The sequence below is a fragment of the Castanea sativa genome, chromosome 4, assembly GCF_040712315.1.
Source record: "Castanea sativa cultivar Marrone di Chiusa Pesio chromosome 4, ASM4071231v1".
Taxonomy (NCBI): Eukaryota; Viridiplantae; Streptophyta; class Magnoliopsida; order Fagales; family Fagaceae; genus Castanea; species Castanea sativa.
This window is the reverse complement of record NC_134016.1, coordinates 6,707,990-6,730,143: the sequence shown is the minus strand read 5'-3', so window position 1 is coordinate 6,730,143 and position 22,154 is coordinate 6,707,990. Positions and strand designations below refer to the sequence as shown.

General features: G+C 31.3%; 1 protein-coding gene across 1 annotated transcript in view; it reads left to right on the top strand.

The window, feature by feature from the left end:
* Nucleotides 1-2,025: 2,025 nt before the first annotated feature.
* Nucleotides 2,026-22,154, top strand: part of LOC142631087 (uncharacterized) — a 51,273-nt gene continuing 31,144 nt past the window's right edge. Inside the window, exon 1 of the transcript XR_012843507.1 lies at nucleotides 2,026-2,197. The gene's annotated coding sequence lies outside the window, so the exon portion shown is untranslated. The remainder of the gene's footprint in view (nucleotides 2,198-22,154) is intronic.

The window sequence follows — 22,154 nt, the reverse complement described above, 5'->3', positions numbered from 1 at the left end:
CACGCTTTGAGACCCAACAAAAATATTGGAATACTTGCCCAAGAAAGCTAAAATTCAGATTTTTGATAGAAACCCTGACCCAACGTTTATAATTGAAACGCGAACCAAAGGTATAAGTTGACCTTGACCCAATGATTATAAAGAATCACGAACCAAAGGTATAAAGTTTGAACGCCACAAGGAAGAATCCTTGATAAGTTCACAGTTCTTGAAGAACCAAAAGAGAGCAAAGCCTCACATTTTCTGATTTCTATTCAATAATATTCTATAAAAACGTTTACAAACTTCAGAACCTATTTAAGGGCTTCATAAAACTTGATAGACAAGAAAATATAGTCTAAAATAACTCCTAATTAATACCTTACCATATCAAGAATCAAATTTGACCTAAAAAACATTAAATGCACCTAAAAACAAGGAAAATACCTAAAAAACATACTAAATAATAAAACCCTAAATAAAAGTTGATTTGGTCTGAAATTAGCAGATCCAAAATAAGAAAAAATCTGCCTTAACTGATATAGAGCTGGAAAGTCAATCAGCCATTAATTCAAGCCATAAATCACTCGCAATTAAGCCAGATCAGCCCTAAATAGCTTGAATTAAATTTATTACGTTTTCAGCTTCCTTTGGGCCAAGCTTGGAATGTCCTGCGTTAGAATCAGCCCAAATCTCTTGAATCAGCCCACTAAGTGCTTCTTTGATCTTCTTGGATCTTGCTCTTGTAATGGGCCCAACAGGAACATGCAATGGATCCTTGAATGCTTGTTGATTCTCATCATTGTAGCTCAAACTCAAAAAAAATTTACTTTGGCTTCTTTGCTATAGAAGTTGTTTTTAGGGTATTGGTTGCTAAATTGACTAAAAAGTCAATTTAGCAACCTTATTGTAGATGCTCTAAAGGTAGTAGTAGCACTAAAGGTAGTAGTTTACTATAGTGGGTTGTTAAAAATTTTTAGATATAGCTTATTGGATGTAGATCTTTTTTTAGTATTTGAGGTGCTAAAATAGCGTTTTGGCTATTTTAGCACACCCAATGTGAATGCTCTCATATTTCATTGATTTTTCCATTTTAATAATTCGATCACATGTATGTTCCGAATTCCTTCATTTTAATTATTGAACAATCACATGCTTAAGGTAAATGTTTAAAAATGATAAACACATACAACTAGGATGAGCCCTAGAATTATTCCCTCAAAAAAAAAAAAAAAAAAAAAAAAAAAAGAGGTTGAGCCCTAGAATTAGGAACACCCACCTCAATAACATTAGTTTTTAGGTGAAACTTTGATTGACTATTTATTTATTTTATTTAAAAATATTATGTATATTTAGGAAAGATCACATTTAGGGGATGCTTATTTAGAATATGGTTAAGAGGTAGTCTGGGTCATTAGATTATGCAAACTTGGATGTTCATTTTTTAAACATGTACCATAACTTCGGACTTACAGTCTAGTTTAGTTAAACCTCTACATAGAACTATAGGAGTCAAAGAACAGTTCATGAATTTATAATCACATGACAACTCCATCTTTGCCCGAACCCTAGAGTATTAGAATTCCTCTCCATAATTTCTTTTGAAATATAATATATTTTGATTATAAAATTTTGATAGAGCTAGGAGAATTATTCACATATTGTATACGCATTTCTTTTCATTTATCTTTCTTAAGTTTTAACACAAACATGATGTTTATGTATAATTAAAAAAAAAAATGGGGATAAAACTCTATTTTTAAGTAAAATTAGTCAATAAAAATAATTTACACTAGACCCAAAACATGAAAGAACAAAAAAGTTTTTTATTTTTATTTTTTTTAAGTTTCCCCATTCTCTATAATTCAGTTATATCTTTTTTTTTTTTTTTTTGATGAGAGATATATCTAATTTAACAAAAACATCTTCTCTCAATAATACATATAAAAAATCATTATTAAAGTCAAGTACATCATTTGCTTTTTTTGATTATTATTACCGCATGTCGTTGAGGCTTTCTTATTCTTTGAAAACAAAAATATGGACTAATAAATACAAGCACAAACAGAAATACAGAGCATGGTTTTTGCATAGCAACAACCATGAGGAACACCACCAACAACAACAACAATAACAGCCCAGAAGATCAGAGGAAGAAAGAGAGCACTCTCACAAGCCTTGATTCCAGATTCAACCAGACCCTCAGGAATGTTCAAGGGTATGCCCAAGTTTTCTCATTTCTAATTTTCTCACTCTTGTTTGGTTCAATTTTCCTTCATATTTCAGAACCCCATTTGCTTAAAACATTCATAATGAAGGTTTTCGAGGACTTATCGATTCTGACTTGCAAATGGGTCTTTTGGATTGGATTCGGAAAACCCATTTGGATATTAGTTCTAATTTAGGAGTTATAACTTTTGATCTCTCAAATTCTGTGATATGGTTGAGAAAATTCATGTGGGTCTTGTTGATTTTGATGTATTTGGTAGAGATCAGTGAGGAAAGTTTTGCAATTGATAGGATCTATGCATCGGGATTGGGTGATATCATTAAGTTCTGCTGTGTCTGGTGGCTGAGAAAGTGTGAGAAAACATTTTGATTGGGATTCTAAGTCCCTTATATTTTTTTGGTGTTCTAAGTTTGCTCTGTCATACAATGGAATTGAGAATTAGTAAAGGGAAATTCATTTTACCTGATTTGCTTACTTTATAAGAAAAATGTGGACTTGCGGATCTATGCCAAAATGGGGCTGCAGAATTTGACTTTTTGTCCTCTCTCTCTAGCGGGTTACTTGTGTGCTTAATTTTGTGTGTCTGTGAAAACTAAACATTGTGCTAGACATAAATATGCAATGTGGCTTTCTTTCCTCCAATATCACTGCCATTTATTTTTAATTTTTATTTCTTAGATTTGGTTTTCAGGCGCTCTGTTCTCAAACTGTTTAGATTCACATTGCAGTAGGCTGCCTAAGACATTGAACAGGACTAATATATATTTTTTGATTATGTAATTTTCTATCAGTTGAAGTGTTTGGAGTTGGTCAGTTTAGGAAGAAAGCTTATTACTTGATATCTATAAGTGGAATGATTGTGTCCAACATTTAGATATTTTACCTATATAATGCTTCATATAGCTGTTCCTTGCATTGTAAGGACAAGGTAGAGTGTAAGATCGTGGGTTTAAGAAGCATGGGTTGTTTGTGTAATTACTGATAAGAAAAATACTTCCTATAACCGTTGCTATAGCATCTCAATTCTGCTGTTGTAATATTTTTTCTAAAGAATCAATGATTTTGTTTGTTGTTCTATAAGTTGTTTCTTAATCCTGAATTTCGGCCCATCTAGTTTGCTCAAAGGCCGCAGTATTCCTGGTATAATATTACTGACTAGGAGATTAGACCCACTACATAGGCTTTTCTGGTACGAAATAAAGCCACTTCAAATAGGTTCATTGCTGCGGCCCATAATATGATTCCTATAGGGCAAATTGTGAATAGTAGTTTGTCACTTTCAAATAGACTCACTGTTTATAGTTTACTATATTAAAATTAGGACAAATTACACTCCATTCTCTTAAGGTTTGGGGAAATGATACTCACCCTCAAATTTGAAAGGAAAAAACACTTCCTTCCTTTGAGATTTGAAAAAAATAACACTCCCCCTTCTATTAATATTAATAACAAAATATTCCAACTTTTTAAAAGATTATTTTTACCAAAATTTAACCAAGGTTAGTAAAAAGATCATTCATATAAAATAAAATAAAAAATAAAAAGAGCATATTATAAAATATGTTCCTTAAGCGGATTTTTGTCTCTTCTAGCACTTTTCCAATTGATATTGTTAAAGTTTGATGATCATCTTAGATTTTTGAATCACACTTCTCACCAACACTTTGGGTCAAAATTTATGAGATATTGTTTGTTTGTCCCATTGCCCATTACTAGTTCATTACACAGGATATCTATTTATAGATGTATTAAGCTAGTTTTATATATTCATAGTACAAGAGAAACTCTAGAAGTACAAATAAATTATTTTTCTTTGTGCAAAGTGTCAATGGCTAATGACTTTTACTATCCAGCTCATTTTTACATTTACTCATTTACTGCCAAGTATTGTCACTTTGGCTGAGATATTGACAAGTAGCATCCACTTATTAAATTGCAAATTACATTTCAGGCATTATAGACGCAAGGGAAATAGTTTGGGCTTTTTCCAAATACTTGAACTAGTTCTCAAAAAACTAATTTTATTATTTATATTAATTTCAAAGATTTGGTTTAAGTTATTCAACGAATATAAAATCTTTGAAAAAAATGGAAAAGAAATAAGATAATAGAGCATGAGCAAATTCCAAAGCATTATGTAACAAACAAATCGAGCCATTTTAAACAAAATTCATCAATGGAAATGTCTTTGAACTTTGAAGTAAAAAAAAAAAAGAAAAAGAAAGAGAGCTTTTCCAAACAAAGTTAAAGCTTTACAAATTTTTTGTGAATATTATACCATTTGTGCACATTACAATCTATCTACACATAAATTCCAAAAATTCATGGCTCAGTTAGGTTAAAATACAAGAAATTTTGAGGGTTTTGTTGGCATTTATTTGGGTATTTAGCTTTTGTTGTATTCACTGTGGAATCATTGTTGGGCCATGGGATGGAAAGTTGTGGGGGACCAATTGAGATGTATGTGTTAATGTGAATTTGTAAATAAAAGTCCTCAACATCAATCTAGGTTTTCAAAGAAGTGGGAAAGGATGGGCGAGAAGGGATGGCTGCCAAAATTTTGGGTTTTGTAAAACTTTTAAGAATATATGGAGTGTAATTTTGAAAATATGTTTTAAACCAAAGGATAGGTTAGTACATAATGTTTTTAACCTCAATTTAATAGAGTTTAGTCAAATAAATGTCAAAGAGGGAATTTTTTATTTTATTTTATTGAGTTTAGGGTTGAGTGTCATTTTTCTAAACCTCAAAAGATGAGAATGTTATTTGCCCTTATTATTCTAAAATGAATTATGACACAAAAGATTATAATCGTACAATTTTGATCAAAATGCAAAACTGACCTTTTAAGTTTCACCAAAATTCATTGCAGTCCTCTAATTTTAAGTTCAATCAATTCAGTCCTATAAATTTAAAAAATATTCAATCAAGTTCTTCCGTTTGATTCTGTCAACTACACAGTTAGTTTCATATTTTTTTTAATTTTTTTTTTTTGTTAATTTCTCCGTTTAAAAAATTCCTTAAGAAATCCTAATCTATCTCAGTTCTCATCTTCTCCTCTCTCTCCCCTCTTTCTATAATCTCTCACTCTCTCTCTAGGCCGGACCCAAGGAGCTCCTTTGCAAGCTTCGTTCATGGCCGACAACCAAGGTCAGCCGCTCTCCACTCCTCACCTATCACTGTTAATTGTCATTGCTCGGCGGTGGTCGTCTTCTCTTAGCTCGGTTCAACTAGGCCAATCTCCCTCTCTCTCCGTTTTCACGTCAAACCCTCATCGGAGTTTCAACCCACGGCTGGGCTGTTGTGTTTGGTTGTTTGTTTTGGTTGGTTTCAGAGTTTTTTGGATTTGTTGAACAACCCGGTTAAGCTCTCTCTCCGATCTTCTTTGGGTCTCTGGATTATTTCTCTCCAATCAAATCTGGGTCTCCTTGGATTCTTTCTCTCACTGATCTGATTTGGGTTCAAGTTCAATTTTTAGACAAATCTTTTCTTACTTCTGATGATTTTGTTTGTAAAAACCAAATGAACCGCAAAAAAGAAAAACTCAGAAACGTTGTATCAGAACTTCATTGTTTAATAAATAATCATTGTTTGTGGGTAGCGAATTTGTAAATTGTATGGGTACTGATGGTTGATGTTGATCATCTTTTTCGGGTTGTTGTGCTCTGTTCTGAATTTGTGTATTGAAATTTTGTATATCAATGCCATTATTGGTTGCGATCGATGTAAATAATTTTTTTTGTTGTTGGTGTGCTGGGTTTGCTGTGTGTTATTTCTTAAATTTTTTTTAAAAATTTTAAATGACCTTTTTGCAATTTTTAATATAGAAAAATGGGAAAAAAAAAAAAAGGACTTAACGTCATAGCATTGGCGGAAGTTAGAGCGTCCACATAGGTGCCATAAATTTAGCTGGTTTCACAAAAAAATTACTTTGTTTATTTTACATTCTCACTTTACAATATTCCAACATCAATAAATTTATATTTTTAGCTATTTGATTAAAACGCTATAAAATTTTTTTTACAGTACTCCAAAATCAATAAATTTATATTTTTAGCTATTTGATTAAAACACTATAAAAAAAATTCAGTAAAAAGCCGTGGGAACACAATCAAAAGAAATTTTTCTATTTAAAAGCAGTGTGAGCATAATAATTTAATAATATATCTTTTTACATATGAGCTACAGTATACTGTTATTTTTGGCTGTGTACAGTAGCTGCGGAGCCAAAGGTTCAACTAATGTAGCCATGTTTTGGTATTTAATGGTGCTAAAAATAGCAATATAACTTGTGAAAAACCTAAATTGAACACTTTTGAAACTTAGTGTCCGTTTGGGACAATTTGAAATTTTCAACTTAGTGTAAAATAAAAATTAAAATTATTTCACTACTCAGTTTATTTTTACTACTATTTATAGGTTTTACTGCACTTTTTGGCACTATTTATGGACTTTATTATACTATTTCAACTATTTTTTATCTTTATTTACATTACTTTCATTAATAATTTTTCAGTTTCAGCAAAATAAACGGTATTTAAACACACATTTATTTGCAATTTCAATTTATTTTTACTATTATTCATGAATTTTATTATATTATTTAGTTAATTTTTACCTTTATTTACAGTACTTTCAGTAAAATGTTTTTAATTTTAACTAAATAAGCTGATATTAAATAGGTACTTAACAAAATGAATTAACCAAAAGTAAATTAGAGAACGAAATGAATTTTTGTGAAATTAAAAAAAAGAAAAAAAAAAGAGAGAGTTAATTCTGTACTTAAATCTACAACTTTTAGAGGGCGTTTGGATTCAGCTTAAAGTTGCTGCGTCCACGTTTTGCTGTTTTTTTTTATTATTATTTCACTGCTGCGGGGGACAAGCGCGCAGTGCGCGCATTGTTCATGTACTTTTTTAGCAATTTTTTATTAAAAATGGGTCTCGCAGCACTATTTACATATTTAAAAATTATTTTGCTACAGTGTTTTCAGTTTTTAATTTTCAGCAATAAATTCTATCTAAACGGACCCTTAATGCCGTAGTTGGAGGTTGGCGGGTAAGTTTGGGAATTGATGGCAACGAAATTCATTGATTGGCTGTGAATGATGACAGATGGATGCCATAGTCTACCTACTCATAATAATATATAGAGATTGTAATGAGAAATGCTACATAGTACATACTCAACTTTCGTAACAATAACAAGTTTTTGTTGGTATTGACTTAGAAGTTAAAAGTCCACCGTTTTTTTTTTGTTTTGCTGAATGACTTAAAAGTCCACTGTTGAGAGAACATTTTTCCAGCCAATGTGTGACAAATCTACCTTTATTTATTGAATTGCAACTTGTAAATAAAATTGTGGTTGTAACCTGCATCTGTCATTAGTCGGATATAAATTTGCCTGAACGTACAAGGTACCTTTCACGGGTAAATTAACTCGACACGTACACAATATTAAATATATTGATAGATCGGAGTTTTACCGTGACATGCTTTTAATTGGTCCAACTAGGTTAATCAAGAATTGGTCCTTAGATCGGTTTTATAAGAACTTATTTCATCTAGGTCATTATTTTGGTAAAAATTGATGAAAATATGTTACACGTACACAATATTAAATATATGGATAGATAGGAGTTTTAACGTGACATGCTTTAATTAGTCCAACCGGGTTAACTAAAAACCGGTCCTTAGACCATATCTATAAGAACTTATTTCATCTATGTCATTATTTTGGTAAATATTGATGAAAATATGCTGCTAGCAGGACTGGAATTTTCTGTCAGCAAGTAAAATAACATCTCCAGCATGCAAACCATTGGGTCACGTATATCTTGTTGGTCAGGAATAAAAAATTAATAAATATAAACCAATTTAAGTATCAAATATATTAAAAATATTAAATGATACGTCATGGTCTGACTTCGGTTGAACTTCGATTCGACCTCAAAATCTTTAAACCTCTCCCTTTTCTGGTTCATTAAACGGTTTAGGTTTCAAAATCATGGTCTTTGGTTTATAAGTCTCACTAATACTTATAAATGTTAGGTCATTTTGTAAGTACTATTTTTGTAAGTCTTGTCTTTCCACCCCTCTTTCCCCATTCCCTGTGTCTTCTTGCCTTCATCTTCTCTCTTTCTCTCCAGTCTCTCAAAAAATCAAAACGAGATAATTAAGTGAGTATAGAATGAGTCTAGTTGTTAACAGATAAAAAATAATTGTTTTTTTATCTATACTACTATTTAAGCGGCTGCACCTGCTTGGACCGGATTTTTTTATTCCAAAATGCCCCTACACCCCTAAGTTTAAGTAGAGACAAAACTAAAGGATAGTTTGATAAAAATACATGTCTAACTCTTACTAAAATATTGCCTACAAAATAAGATCACTTTCCTGTTGGTTTTCAAATTACTTTATTCACATAAAAGTCAATCTGATAAATCAACCACAACAAGCAGTTAACCAAAAACACAACGCTTATTATCCAACTTCCACGTTAAATTCATTTTCGATTTTGACAATTGTGGAAAACTTTGAAGCTTGAAGAGGAGTATTGCTCGGGACAGGAGGTATGTATTTTCAATAAATTTAAGTAATAGTTAAATTTTACACTAATATTTACACGTAATTCTTTGATAATTTCTTCTTCTTTTTTATCAGGATTGCTTTTGGTTTTCTGAAAGTGCTACATTCACAGCAGAATTAGATACAGGAAGCCCATATTTAAAACCTATTCAGAAATGAATATGAAATATCTCAGCTTTACCAGTGGCCTGCGTGCAACACCAAATCACCACATCATTGTGGTGTTCCAAGTAGGATTAGGAGACAAAGGGATTGACTAGCAGCAGTAGTTTGAGTAGCAACAGAATTAGTATTATATATTTGGTACTTTATTTTTCTTTTTTCTTTATGTTTGGTTGAGGTTGTTCATAGTTCTTACATTCTAAATACTTATTACTTTGGTGGTTTTTTTGGGATAAACTATTACCTTTGTAAATAATTATTATTATTATCTGTTTTGGTAGAAAAAATAATTATTTCCTTTTGGTTTACGTTTTTCTTTATGTGTGTGGTTTGATATGTTTCTCTATGTATTTCAATCATAGAAATACATAGTAGTGTGATGAGTGTTTTGCATTTTGGATGAAATAATTTATTCATCACATTCTTAGATTTTTTTGTGATTGAAAAATGTAATAATTTCAAATTATAATAAATGCTTTAATGGATTTGTCATTGTGTGCCTCATCGATTCAATTATTCAAAATTCAAATAATATGACAGTGTACCGTTACATGATCCGAAATATAAAATTCAAAATTTTCTATATTTCAATTGAAATAAAGAGGACCTTATTCAAAGTAATTAGAAAAATTATTTTATGAAATAGACTCATAAAACATCACCTCATAACATGTGTGGGCCCAAAAGCTCCCATTATCATTGCCAGCCACAAAATATATCCTCTTTTGAGTTTATTTCCCTAGAAATCAACTCTACGATGGCCAAGTTGAAAGATAGAAATTACTAATTAACTTTAAGTTTGCAACAAGTTCTAACTGATTTTGTAAATCTCTGTATCAATTATCAAAACTATGGCAGGTATTTGCAATTACTAATTGGCTAAAAAAAATATTATAAACAATCAAACATTACAAGTAATTATGGAATTGCAGTGTAGGGGCCACTAAACCACGACAGCAATTGCATGTTAAACAACTTCTCCTGCTCCCAATTTCTCGGAATGTTCCTTCCTCTCCTCTTTTCTTCCTTAAGCTTTCGCTTCTTAATCTGCAAACGCCAGAGTTATGAACACGAAATACTTTCAACCTTCTTAGGCAAATTTTCATTTCAAATAGCACTAAACAGTTGCTTAAAATGAATATGCTTTCATCATCAATGATATGTAACAGGGTATTATTGATTTTTTGCTCATGAGGCTCCATGACAATTTAAGATGTTGAGCAAGAGCATGAACTTTTTGCTCATGATGCTCCATGACAACAGCTAGTCTTCTATTTTCAAGAAGAGGACATTTCCAACCAGGTATATCCTTAGCCTTAGACGCAAACGGGAGAGCAGATTGCCAGGATTTGAGTCCATACACAAAAGAAAACAATGTCACTCATCTTCATCTTATCCTCAAAGCAAAGGCACACCTCTCAATCCCTTCTCTAGGGTATAACAACAGCCATGCTAATACCTTTTTATATCCACATATTGCCTAGACATCAACTATGAGTAGTGCATCCATATATTGATCTGTAATCACTGTTACATAAAAACTTCCCAGTAGAAATTAAATAAAGGTTGGCAATGCTTATTTTGAATAATCTAATTTAAAAGGTAAAATACTTCTTTATATTGATATAGCATTTTAGTCTAAGAGGACAATTCTGAATGAAACAATATGAATACAAGTTCTTCATTAAAAAAGCATACCTTCTTAACCTGACCAGGATCCCGCTGACAGTTCGAATAGCTGCAACTTCAAACCGAGTTATTTCGAGATTTGAAAAGTAAACATGTCCTTGATAAGAGCTGTCTTCTTGAAGATATTGGAGGGTAGACCAAGCCAGCTTGATTTTCTTTACTATCCCAGCTGCAGGCTGCAGCCTGCATGGTTAAAGCAACCTAAGCGCAACCGCAGTTGAATTCTTTTGAATATACGGCTAACAATTTGTAAGACAACTCTCCTCGCTAGTAGGAGTTCTCTCTCTCGTTTTTACCAGATATCCTCCCTTAGGTTCTTCTAAGGGTTTGCGTTTTGTTTTTTTTTCCTTTTCTTTTCATAGTTTAGCTATCATGGCAGATGATGTTACGAGTACACTGGAAAACATGAGATTGACTTCGGAGGAAGAGGAGATTATTGAGATTCCGGATGAGGGAAGAAAAGAAGGGCTGGAGAGTTGTGCACTCAGTTTAATTGGGAAATTCCTTACTGGTCGTCCCTTCAATAAGAAGGCAGCCATAAATACTTTAAAGAGGGCATGGGGATTGGAGGAAGCTGTCCAGATTGCTGAGGTGGGAACAAATTTATTTCAACTCAAATTTCAATCCGAGTTTGAGATGAATCGAGTTTGAGATCTTAATTTTATGACAAGTTATTCAATTTTTAATTCTTCATAGAGTCGAAGGCATATAGAAATCATTGCTTTTGTGTAATTCTATTATGATGCTTTGTTGCCATCTTTGAGAATATTTCCGAAGTTTATTGACTCAAGATTGATCTCAGCATCAAGGATCCATGATTAATAATTCTTACTTGAAATATAAGGGCAATGAATTCAAGTTTTGAAAATTTGGACATTATCTATGCCAGAGATATATATTAACATTAAATGAACAAATGTTTATATCATGTAAAATATAATTAAGTAATACTATGTTTAATCCAAATTCTTCAAAGGAAAATTTTTTATAAGAATCAATGATCAACTTGAAACATAATATAAAAATATGTATATAATATGCCTAGCATAAAATGCATAAAATTTTTAATCCATCAAATAAAAACAAAAATTTTAACCATTAATCAATGTGATAACAACAAAAATTATATAGTAAGATAACTAATTTTTGGGAGAAATTTATCGTGCGTTAAGGATCTGTTTGGATACCGCTTATTGCTAAAAACTGAAAACGGTGTAACAAAATAAATTTTAAATGTGTGAATAATGTTGTGGAACCCATTTTTAATAAAAAATTTGCTGAAAAAAGAGGTTTGTGGGTCTCGTAAACAGTGTACGGAACCCACTGATAGACACAAGCGCATAATGCAAGCATTGAAAATGCTATCAATATTTCACTTTAAGTGTCACACAACCTTTAACGTTGTAGGACAAAATGAGCAATTTTTTTTTTTTTTTTTTTTTTTTTTTTTTTTTTTTTGCATTGGTTAGAGTTCCATAGTAATCATGTGTTGTGAAATAAAAAAAAAAAAAAAAAATTATGATATCTAAAGATTCATCCACGAACTATAATGGATTTAATGAAATAATCGCTTATATTTTTACAGGCCAGTTTCCTACGGGTAGTGTTGAATATGCTAAAATATATATGGAAGTGAAATCATAAAATAGAGAATACAAAAATACGAGGATTATGTGGTTTAGTCTAGCAACCTATATATATCCATAGAGAAAATTCTTAAGAAATATATCTTTATTATATGAAAGTGTAGTACAAATCCTGTATTAAATTTTTACAAGCCAGTTTACTCAAGTCGCACCCTACCCATTTTTAATTTAGCAAAAAAAAAAAGAACCATACATGAGCATATATAGTATGCTAAATCCTAAACTTTTAATTTAAGGTTTAGACTTGTCTTATACATAAAGTAGAATGAGTTTAGACTTATGCTATTATGCTAATATGTCTAATATATCGCTTAAATTTTTACAAACCAGTTTCCTTGCATAGGTTTTAGAGTTATTATTGGATCATAATTTTGTTATATTTTTTTCACAACTATTTTATGTGGCAGATTATGATTAGTTATTTGTTACTTTCAAATATATGCATTCACTATTTTTAGTCTACTATATTAAAATTGTGGGTAGAGTTATAACGCAAAAAGATGATAGAAGTAGAATTTTTCTAGATTTTAAGGTGGTAGTTGGAGGTTGGCGGGTGTAGGTTTGAGAATTCATGACAACCAAGTCACTAATTTGTTATGGGTCTATTTGGATACCATTTATTATTAAAAATTAAAAACACTGTAGTAAAATAATTTTTAAATATGTGAATAGTATCATAGAACCCAGTTTTAACTTAATTTTTATATTTTTTCATATTTGTTAGTCCCGTAAAAAATGCATAGATCGACGTTTAAAATAGGCAAATTTTTTTCTTTTTAGTGCAATCCACACATAAATGAATGAATGAATGAATGATGACATATGGACGCCAAAATAGTCTACGTACTCATAATAATGTATAGAAAGAAATTGTAATGTGAAATGCTACATAGTACATACACAATAATTTTTTTCCTAACAATAACAAGCTTTTATCGGTATTGACTTAAAAGTCCATCGTTGAGAGGACATTTTGCCAGCTAATATATGACAACTCCACCTTTACTGAATTGCAATTTGTAACTTTCAACTTGTAAATAAAATTGTCGTGTAACCAACATTTTTTTTTTTTTTTGATAATCGTGTAACCAACATTTGTAATTAGACGACAAGTGATATAATAAATTTGCCTGAACGTACGGGGTACTTTTCACCGGTAAATTAACTCTTTACGGACACGATATTAAATATATGCAGTTAGATTGCCTCCGCCCAAAAAAAAAAAAAAAAATTGCTATCATCTTTTCTCTCCCTGTCTCTCCAAAAGTCAAATGAGGTGATAAAGTGAGTATAAAACGAGTTGGATAACTTTTAAGACATTTGTTACTGGGTAATTGTAAAAAAAATTTAATATTGTTTTTATGATAAATATATATTAAAAAAAATACTATAAAAAACGTTAGTTTCATAAAGAATTCTTAAATTTTTTTTTTTTTTGAGAAACAGAATTCTTAAATTAGTGTCTCTAAAGTATTGATTAGCATATACCCATAGTCCCTCCAAATACATTCCGCAAATCTTTTTCTTTTTTTTAATTTTTTTCCCATAAATTTCCATATAAAAATTCCATATAAAAAAAATCCCTCCAAAAGCAAATCCTTATTCAATATAAATATATAGCTCATAACTTTCCTTTACTTAAAAAAAATCTCCCCTTATGCCGACGGATTTGCAAATCTGCTCCAAGTCCAACCATAGGTCACCAGCCCGATTGGTTGTTTATTGTCCATTCAAATCTACCCCTTGCCGTACAATCAGCTCTAGATGATTGATTAATTTCCTTTATTTATTGATAACACTTTAATATAATTTTGTTTTTATTTGGTCACTTCAAATGAAACTAGCAAAAAGGTAAACCGTGACCTCTCTAATACTTAAAAAAAAAAAAAAAAAAAAGAAGAAGCTAAACAGTGACACCTCTAATACTTTAAAAAAAAATTCTTAAGTCAAGTGTGAGCAATTTGTAAACCATTAGCCTTTTTTTTTTTTTTTGGGACCTTTTGTTAGCTTCTGGAAACAACTACAGAACCAAATCATATAGCTCAGGTAAGAGACTTAATACCATAGATCCTCAATAAACACAGTCGCATAGAGAGGGAGAGATTGAGAGAAAAATAGCACTGCTCAAAGCGGCACAACATCATATCTGGAGGGAGTTCGACAGCGACACTGGTCATCATCTAGAGCTGATTGTACGGCAAGGGGTAGATTTGAATGGACAACAAACAACCAATCGGGGTGGTGACCTATGGTTGGACCAGATTTGCACATCCGTCGGCACAAGGGGAGATTTTTTTTAAGTAAAGGAAAGTTATGAGCTATATATTTATATTGAATAAGGATTTGCTTTTGGAGGGATTTGTATCTAAATTTTCTTTTGGGTTATTTTTTTTAATCAATTTTCAAATATGAGGAAGCCCAAATGAATTTAGAGAGGAATTAATTTTTCCCAAAATCTTAGGAGGGGCAGTAAGTAAATTTAAGGCCCATTTATGATTTATTGCCTCTGTTAACGGAAGTTTCAAAAACTCAGGGCACCATGGCCGGTGGCCCCCATAGCATCATTGAAGCTAAAGCCAAGGTAGCTGCTACTAATGGCATACTAACATAGACAAGAGTTGGTACGTGGCATGATTTAATTGGCTCCTCGAATTTATAAAGTCCCTTTGTTTTTACGCGTTATGTTGCCTATATCTTTACTTTCACCTCTCATTCAAAAATATCAAAATAAGGTAGAGTGTCATTGTTTAGAGAGAGAAATATTGGTACTGAGAGAGAATGGATCCTTCTGGTTCGTTTGGAGCTGATCAAGCATCTGGTCAGTCTTTGCAAACAAAGGACAGCATTGGCATGGAACCTGTTTATTACAACGCTGCAGCAAAAATCGAAATTGGGGTCTTAAAAGATATTCCAAAGCCTCTTAACCAACTTCTAACCCCAAATAGAAACACAGTCCTTCATATTCACCTCACTGGCCCAATTAAAATATCAGAAGATTCAAAATCAAAATCTAGTGAGCCTGCTCAAGCAGAGGTCAACATTGGCATGAAGGCTGATTACTGCATCGGTGCAGCAAATGGTCAAATCGGGGTCTTCAAAGATATTCCAGAGCCTCTTGACCAATTACTAACCCCAAATAGAAACACAGTCCTTCATATTTACCTCACAAGCCTAAAAGAGTCAGAATCAAAAGACTCAAAATCATCAACAGACTTCGTCGAAGAAATTCTTAAAAAGTGTCCATCACTGCTATGGCAAGCTAATGTCAAAGGTGAAACTCCCTTGCATATCGCAGCAAGGTATGGGCATGCTGCCATCGTGGATGTTTTAATTAAACGTGCGAGAGAAGACCTCGAAAATGGGGTCCAAAAGATGCTGGAGATGATGAATAATGAAAAGGATACCGCGTTGCATGAGGCTGTACGTGGTAAGCATCTTAAGGTAGTGGAACGGTTGATTAAAGAGGGCCCAGATTTTTCATATTCTCGTAATGATGCTAGTAAGACTCCACTTTACATCGCTGTTGAGAGAAATTATGAAGAAGTGGCATTTCACATTTTGGAAACCTGTACATCACCGGCTCATCATGGTCCCCTTGGCAGAACAACGTTGCATGCTGCAGTGATTGTACACAATTGCGGTAATGTCTATTTATTTTTTTCAATACTCCAGCATGCATGGTTGAGTAGAAAGTAAGGCCATAAATTTTTCTGTCAATAATCGCCTATTTAATATACAAGAAGTTTGATAAAATCAAATTAAAAATTTATAGAAAATAACACAATCAATTTAATTAAAATTTATTTAATGATCAGACCTAATATATTAAGAATTTAGTAAGTATTGAATTTTTTTTCGTCCAAAAAAAAAAATTTGTGTTCTGACTAATTTAAATTTATATAATTTATTATTATTTGTAATTCTAAAAATAAAATTTTAAAAATATTTAATACAATGATGATGTGAATAAATATTGGCTTCCAAAATTTTATCTGACAAACATTAGAAAAAAATCAATAAAAATCAAATTTTAATTTTATATTATTATATAGATATAAAGTTTTTTTTTTTTGGAGAAACTATATATATAAATATAAAGTTATATATACATTATAAGATTGATAAAAACTAGTGGAACCAAATCGTGATATGCGATAGGTGACAGCCAAAGATTTATCATATTTTTATAATGAATACAACACCCAAAGATTATGCACTTTATCTTTCAGATCTAAAATATAAGAATGTGTAATATCTTCTAAATGCAATTCAAAAATTAAATAAATTTGTAACTGAGTTTTAGGAGTAATCTTATATCATATATCCACAACAATTTTCTAATATATATTAATAAATTAAGGTTATGGATTACTCAACTTTTTTACGCTCAGTAACATTATAGCTTTTTTTTTTTTTTTTTATACAAGATAGAATTTCTACTCAGCCTAATCTACGTGTATATGTGTGTGAAGCTCCCTCTTGGAGACTTAAACTCCGGCCCTTACCCCCACACTCCACAAGCACTTATATTTGTGAAGTGACCATCACACCAAGAGTGTGCGGTGGTGCTATTTATTAATAATGATCAAAGTGAAAGTTTTCGATTAATCCTTATGTGGTTATAGAAGTGAAGTGAAGAATGAGATTGAACTAGAATTTTAGTTTGAGACTTTAAATCACGAATAAAAGAATTGACCATTCAAAAATAAGAAATATACTAAAATTAAAAATCAAATTAATATGTTAAAAATAAAACTAACATCAATTAAGTACTAACAAAATATAAAACAAATTAAAAAAAAACACTAAAAAACTATGTCATAATACATTTCAATTCAATCACTTATGTTCTATCAAAATAAAATTTGATGTTTTTTGAAACTCTAAATATATTATGATTGATTTTGGATTGTATTTTGTGGAAATTTTCCATTCAATGTACAAACTCAAAAATTCTGTTAAAAATCATCTTACATTTTCTCATGAATCCTAGTTTAATTAGAAAATATTTATATATAACAAAAATTTTCATTTTGTAGTTTTGTAGAAATAAAAAAAGTAAGTACAAGTATAACCATAATATAAACAAGTTGATGAACTATTGATTTTCTAATCCTTAACGGACACTAGCACAATTAAAAAATCTTTGAAAATTTTTTGAAGTTCAAATGTTGAACCTTATAATAGCGAAGTTTTATTTTCATAAGTATTTTTCTCATGATTTTTAAAGTCTTGTAGATAATCTAAATAAAAATTGTTAAAAAAATCTAAACACATACAAAATAACTCTTAAAAAAAAAATAGAAGCACCAAACAATTCTTTAGGTAGAATCAGACAACTCGATAACACCCAAATTGCAAAGTACTAAACTATTTTAATTTTGGGTTCCAAACAGCAAACAAATGTCAAAGTGTTCCGTCAAGCATAGATATAATTAAGTTGTCATCTGGCTATTTTATATTTGGGATTTTTGGGCTGAATTTCATATGTCTTATATATATATAAACACAACATACGACTAAAATTTTGGGGAAAATACAATGTTAGTTCCTAAATTTTAACCCCTGAACGATTTTAGTTCTTATAAAAAAAAATCGTCTATGTTAAGCCTGCAAAATTGTTTATAAAAATACAATAACCATATAATTGCTATTGTTTGGGCCTACTAACCCAGGATCAAAATAAAGGGGATTTAAGCCCACAACTCACTCTAGTATTAATTAGAGGCTAGTGGTGCAAAAGAAAGAAATGCAAGGATATAGATTCATAATAAAGGCAAAGAGAATATCCATTAAAGTATTGAGCAAATGGTACATATAATTTTCTTCAATGCTACATAACAAAGTGGGGAGAACGAGGGAGGTGATTAATAGACATTAATCGTACCACTACTGTGTTGAGTTAATATGGTTAATATAGATTCATGTGTACGTACTATTTCCCAAGTCAAAGTAGTAAATATGGTTATTGAGTTAATTTCAAGAATTGAGAGTTGAATTGAATTCTCCCCCTCTTTGATTCCATGTTTTGGGATTTCTAACATATTAGGGATGAACTTATTATCCATCTCTTCATAAGAATCAAAGCTTTTGGTTGTTAGATGTTTAAAAAAATGGCAACCTTAAGCTTTGTTCTTAGTTGGATAATAAGATTAGTTGTTTTAACGATTATTTCCGGTAATTCATTGACCAAACCTGATTTTTGTGTTTACCAAGGGGAATAACCCCGTAAGGAACTTGCTAAATATATGAGAACTAGTCAAATTTCATAATGGAGTGGTGATTTGTCAATTGTTTCTTTTTATTTTGATCGTGTCATCTAAGTAACTAAAAGTGATCACTTAAATATTAGGGAATAAAATTACTCATGGACTAATTTTAAGAACCAACCATACATTTATATATATATATATATATATTTTTTTTTTTTTTTTTTTTTTGTGTGTGTGATACAAGAATTTCTATTTCTAATAAAATGACAACAATGAACTACGGCTCTCTCTTTACATTATTTCACTATTATGGGTGCAATTAAAAATGACTTCTTAATGGGGAATGACACCTCTTTTAAGCCTTAAATTCTTAATTAATTTTTCTTGCCTATACCAAAAAAATCTCATTTGTGTCTTAGGCCTCTTGCCTTGGTGATAAGGGAAATTATCATGGATCAAATGTCATTGATTCAAATTCTAACCTACATATTTTCGTTTTTGGATACATTCTAATTGAAAATGGAGGGAGAATTTAAATCCTGAATGTCTAATTCGTTAAAAAGATAATGTTCTTTGACTTAAAAGTTTTTGGAAAAACTTAAAAAAGTCCTATTAATTATCAATACTAAATGTTATTTGAGTTTGAATCTATTTAACATAGAGTCATTCCCAAAAGTTCTTGGAAAAAAAAAAAGAATAGAAAGAAAAAGAACATCATTCCCAAAATGGATAAAACAGCTCCACTAGTTGCAAATTAGTAAGTAAAAGAAAAATAGTTATTTCCTTAAAAATACAAATCACATCTACGCACTCAATAATGGATGATGATAATACTAGTAACAATATAATAATAGAAAATGCTAAGGTTACAAATTTCTAATGTGATGAGTGGATATGATAAGTGAAAACACGATGTTATATGCTATTTTACTAATCTTATTTATCAACTAAATTAATGTTTAAGTTAAACTTTATGTCATCTTGCTTTGCATTTTCCTTTTGCACTCAAACAGTTAAACTCATGGAAAAAATGTATAATACTGAAGGAAATTCATATAATTTTACTTGCAAATAGCTTGAGTAAAATTGCCGCATGTGTATGATTTTTTATTTCACTTATACAAAGAAAGTAGTGAAACCAGAATAAAATCGCCAGACCCATTTTTAATGTTACACTTTATGCTCCAATTATAGTATATCATGTGTAGTTTTTTATTTTTTGTGATTTTAAAATTTTGTTACTTTATAAGAAAAAAATAAATGAACGTGTGACAAACTACAATTGATAAATAGAGCACAAAATGGATTTTCATTCAACATAATAAACTCATTCAATTATCCTTATGAATGCTTTTTTCTGTCTTCTAAACACGTGTCTTCCTTGTATCTTTTAAAATATTATTATGTCTAACATATTTAAATTCTTTTAGAAATGTTACAAAAAATTCTGAAAAGGATCGCACAACAAGAACAAAGTGCTTTGATTAAACAAGTTGACAAACAATATTGGACTCCGCTTCATTGTGCTGCATACTTTGGTAGTACTTATAATATCACAAAAGTGTTGCTGGAAGTTGATAGATCTATAGCATACATGAAAGATGCAAAGGGCATGACGGCTCTTCACATTGCAGCCCATCGATGCCATAAAGTGGTAATGAAATGTATTTTAGAATATTGTCCTGATTGTTGCGAATTAGTTGACGAGAGAGGTTGGAATGCACTCCATTTTGTCGTGAACTCATCTGGTAGTTATTGGGCTAAGTATAGACTGAGGAACATCCTAAAGAAATCATCAATCAGCAACCTTTTAAATGAAAAGGACGCCGACGGGAACACACCTCTCCATCACCATTCCAAATCATTGCATTATATAAAGGAAGTCATGTGTCATGATAGAGTTGCTAAGATGGCCTTCAACAAACAAAACCTCAATGCTTACGACGTCGCTTTAACTAGTGAAGAATTATCTGATAAAAAGGTAAAGGAAAATTTCATTTTATTTCATGGTATATTTTTTTCTAACAGAAATTATGAGGACATTGTATCCTTTTTTTTTTGGCTTCCAGGTGTTACACATTTATTTCTTATTTATAATTATTAAAAAAATCAATTAAGATATTATATAAAAGAGATATAAATTACAAATAACTATTTTTTTTATTTTGACTTGTTTTCAATTTTTTTTTTTGAGAGACTTGTTTTCAATTTAGTCTTATAACTTTAACTTTTATAATTCTTCAATATAATCCTTCCATCTACTTTCATTCAATATCAATATGTATTGTTAAGTCCACCAAATTAAACTATGTTATTTTGCAAAGTATAAGATCCTAAAATTTATAGGAAGATTGGTCGGAACACTAAATGGAAAGATTGACTTGAAAATAAATTAAATTTAGAAAACTAACATGAGAAAAATAGAGCTAAAAAGAAAGACTAAATTAAAAATAGATTAACGCTGAATATGGTGTCATTTGTAATTGAGCAAAAAAAAGGAATTAAAAAAAATGTTAAAACTATGTGACCCTGCATATATGCCAATATTAATGTGGAGTACTGAGTTGCTGCCACGTACGTTAATAATTCTGGCACTCACGGCAGCAGTCAAACCTCATCCTTTCAAAATGTGTGCATTCCTGTGCCTTGCTGGCTATACCCTTTCTCAAATGCTAATTATTAGTGTTCTACATGTTGCACAGTTTATGGACCTTCGAAGACGCGTAGGAGATGATATCCTACCAAAGAGAAAAGATTATGAAACTGAATGGAAATTCCGTAAAGACCGATTTGTTTCTATCATGAAAGAAGCCTCCCAATACCATTTGGTAGTGGACACACTCATTGCAACCGTGGCTTTTACAGCAGGTATTACAAATTTACAATGCCTGGGGGTTTCATAGGTCAAGAAGGCCCACACTCAGGCTCTCCAGTTCTGATGAGAAATACTGCTTTCAAAGCATTTATTATTACAAATACCATAGCCACGGGGCAATCTTGTTCTGCTGCCTTAATCCACCTATTCATGCCACTATTGTTTCACGAACAGAATCTTGGAGACTTTTCTTTCCTAGTGGTCTCAATGGCCTTCTTCGCTTCCATATCTGCCATGGGAGCAATGATGCTGGCATTTGTTTTGGGCACATACGCTGTGTTAATGCATTCATTGGGTCTTGCCATCGCCAATTCTGTCATCGGATTGTTGTTCTTCATCCCCCTTGATGGTACTGACGAATACGTAGCTGACGAGTATAATTATAGACGAAGTTGCCTTCACGGACGAACATGACCAATATCTGCGTCATCAAAAAGAATTAATGCCATTCAATGCTGCCAATAAAGCTCCAACCGTTACAGGACCAGCTGGACGAACCGACGGGAACACATTAAAGTCCATAACTCCACCAGAGACGTTATCAGGGAGGCATTAACACTCCAACGGCTACAATCCCCAAGGGTATATAAAACCCTCACAACACCAATACAAGGCACAAAAAAACAACATCACCACCTGAGTCATTTTTTCTGGTATTTCAATCATTATCTTCTTCAATACTGACTTTATCATCGGAGGCGTTGTGGCAGGCACCACACCGGTGACCATTTGAGTAAATTCCTGCCTCCACAGGGTCGTCAGAGTACTTACAGG